Source organism: Oncorhynchus nerka, linkage group LG28 (assembly GCF_034236695.1).
Source record: "Oncorhynchus nerka isolate Pitt River linkage group LG28, Oner_Uvic_2.0, whole genome shotgun sequence".
Taxonomy (NCBI): Eukaryota; Metazoa; Chordata; class Actinopteri; order Salmoniformes; family Salmonidae; genus Oncorhynchus; species Oncorhynchus nerka.
Genome location: NC_088423.1, coordinates 81417958 through 81421013, shown reverse-complemented (window position 1 = coordinate 81421013; position 3056 = coordinate 81417958). Strand labels below are relative to the sequence as shown.

General features: G+C 40.4%; 1 non-coding gene across 1 annotated transcript; it reads left to right on the top strand.

Moving 5' to 3' along the window:
• Positions 1-1331: 1331 nt before the first annotated feature.
• On the top strand, positions 1332-1408 carry trnaa-ugc (transfer RNA alanine (anticodon UGC)). The gene has a single exon. It is a non-coding gene; the product is annotated as a tRNA-Ala (tRNA).
• The last annotated feature ends 1648 nt before the right edge of the window (positions 1409-3056 follow it).

Below are 3056 nucleotides of genomic sequence, written 5' to 3'. Positions count from 1 at the left end.
GCAATCAGGCATTTGTCATTTGAAATGACTATGTATTTAAATGTAGATTTTTTTTGTGGATTTAAAATTGATAATCCTTGTTACCGTTCATACTGCAGATGAACCTCAAAATTAATAAGCACTACATGGTTTTATGTAAATATATATTTTTTCGATCATAAATAGCAGTGGGCTGATGCTAAATATTGACCATGTGACTGCAGCGTGTGTTTCTGGTGACAGACTGTAGGCTTTTGTTTTGTTCTGTCAGCATGTGGTTGTAACTGAACTGTAAACAATGTTATTATTTACTGCACTATGCTGCTGCTCAAAGCATTCGACCAACCACCCAACTCTCCCCTCCCACCCACCTACCCAGTCACAAGAACAGAGGCTAAGCCAAATTGACGCTGCGTTATCTTAAAGGCAGTGAAAACAATGTATTTTATGCAGCCGGGAGCAGCAGTATGACTGAGTTCCAGCTCTGGAGCCCGAAAAAGCTTCTTTATGAATGGCAGCAGAAAGTCTGTGAATGATAACGGTCATTAATGTGTCCATTGAGGGTCACCACATTCATGCCACATATCTAATCCCCTGTGAATGAGATCAGTTCCCTCCTGTCAGAGCCCATTACATCCGTCCCACAGCCTCAGAGAGCAGTCCCAGAGAGCAGCCCCAGAGAGCAGCCCCAGAGAGCAGCCCCAGAGAGCAGCCTCAGAGAGCAGCCCCAGAGAGCAGCCCCAGTGAGTAGCCTCAGAGAGCAGCCCCAGAGAGCAACCCCAGAGAGCAGCCCCAGAGAGCAGCCCCAGAGAGCAGCCCCAGAGAGCAGCCTCAGAGAGCAGCCCCAGAGAGCAGCCCCAGTGAGTAGCCTCAGAGAGCAGCCCCAGAGAGCAGCCCCAGAGAGCAACCCCAGAGAGCAGCCCCAGAGAGCAGCCCCAGAGAGCAGCCTCAGAGAGCAGCCCCAGAGAGCAGCCCCAGAGAGCAGCCTCAGAGAGCAGCCCCAGAGAGCAGCCCCAGAGAGCAGCCCCAGAGAGCAGCCTCAGAGAGCAGCCCCAGAGAGCAGCCCCAGAGAGCAGCCCCAGTGAGTAGCCCCAGTGAGTAGCCGGCTGGCCAGCTGACAGGGGAGAAACCATAGCCACCTAGTCCAGCCTATAGGCCAGCCACAGCCTCACAGGCAGCCCAGACATTCGCATTAGAAAATGAGCAATCAGCTGGAATGAACAAGGGGAGAAGGGTGGGGGACATATCCAAACTTTGGTCATTATAGGCATACTGAGAATATTGTGCATGTGATGTAATGACATATCAACAACTAACAATACACTTGTGCACACACACATGCATATAATTTTGGGTCCTGTGTGGCTCAGTTGGTAGAGCATGGCACTTGCAATGCCAGGGTTGTGGGTTTGATTCCCACAGGGTACCAGTACAAATGAAAACGTTTCCAGTCACTACTGTAAGTCGCTCTGGATAAGTGTGTCTGGTAAACGTATATAATACGAGTTGGTATAATTCATCAATTTAATACATTTCATTTTCTATAAATATGAATGTACATGTTTAATATCACCGGTATAACTAGTAGTTGTCATTATTAAACTGAAAATATGCATCTTAGGTAAGTATAGTTTGTTTTCCAGGAAGGTTTATTTTCTAAGGAACTAAACTCTCCTTGAGACTGCATTGAAAATAGACTCCACTCCTGCTTGACTTGCCTTCGCATAGAAAATGGCATTGTACCTTTCTGTGACTTTGGAAAATAATTGAGTTAAAACACTCAATAAAACATTAATTAGTTTAGCCGTCTGGTGCAGATAACATAAAACCCTATGTAATTCATATTGATTAGAATATGCACATTGAATGTAACCTCCGAAGACAAGTTTCCTTTATTAAGTAGACACAAAGCTCAGGTCATTATTCGTACAAAGAAGGATCACTTTAGATTTTATCATTCACATAAAAAGGTTTGATTGGATTTTTTTTCTGAGGAAGCTTGGACAATCTATTTTAGTTTGATTGTATTACCTCTTAATTAGTTTGTATATTGAGTTGAACAGGCCTTATTGATCCTAGGTGCATTCATTTGCATTGCAAAATTTCCTCTTAATCCAATATAATCTCATCCTTAGCCAAACATGGCATAATGCCTTTTAGAGTCACTCTTGTTCTTTGTCTGGACATGCATTCTGCCTGATTTTAGAAATGTGAAAGTGGGTAAATAGGATAAATAGGGGCGGCAGGTAGCCTAGTGGACTCATTGAAAATAAGAATTTGTTCCTAACTGACTTGCCTAGTTTAATAAAACGTATAAAATGTTTCATTCCAAACTGCTATATATTAAAAAAAATTGCGAAATGTTATATATCTGCCTCACTCTCAGAGAAATAAATAGTACTGCTAGGTTTTACACAATCAAATGTAAACAATAAAACCAATTAAATAAAGAAATGTACAAATTATACATATGACATCAATATTAAAAATATCAATAAAATAAATAATTCAATACAGTAATATGAGATCTTTATATAAAATATTTACATTTGACATTTTAGTCATTTAGCAGATGCTCTTATCCAGAGCAACTGACAGTAAGTGCATTCATCTTAAAATAGCTAGGTAACAGAACCACATATTATCACAGTCAAATATACAGGATACAAACATTCCATTCCAGCTAAACAATGCATATAGCACTTTGCAAAAAAACAAAACATTTTCATACATATCTAAAAATCTATGACAATCAAAAATCATTTCTGATGAAAAAACACAAAGGTGAAAAACTGGAGGATATAGCATTTTTGAAAAAACTCTTCAAATACAAAAATACAAATCTCTTTAATTCTGAAATGTTTTGTAAATGCTGTATATTTAGTTTAAAAAAATATGTTGAACATTTATCACATTGACAATTGTAGGTTGTGTATTGAAAATACCTCTGTGTCAGCTAATGATATGGCAGGGTATTTTCCTGTCCTGTGGTTGTGGTGTGAGTTGTTCCAGTAAGTGATTGGCACTTGTAGAGGGGCCCGGCTGTGTGTAAATGTGCTTGTGAACAACTGCAGCCT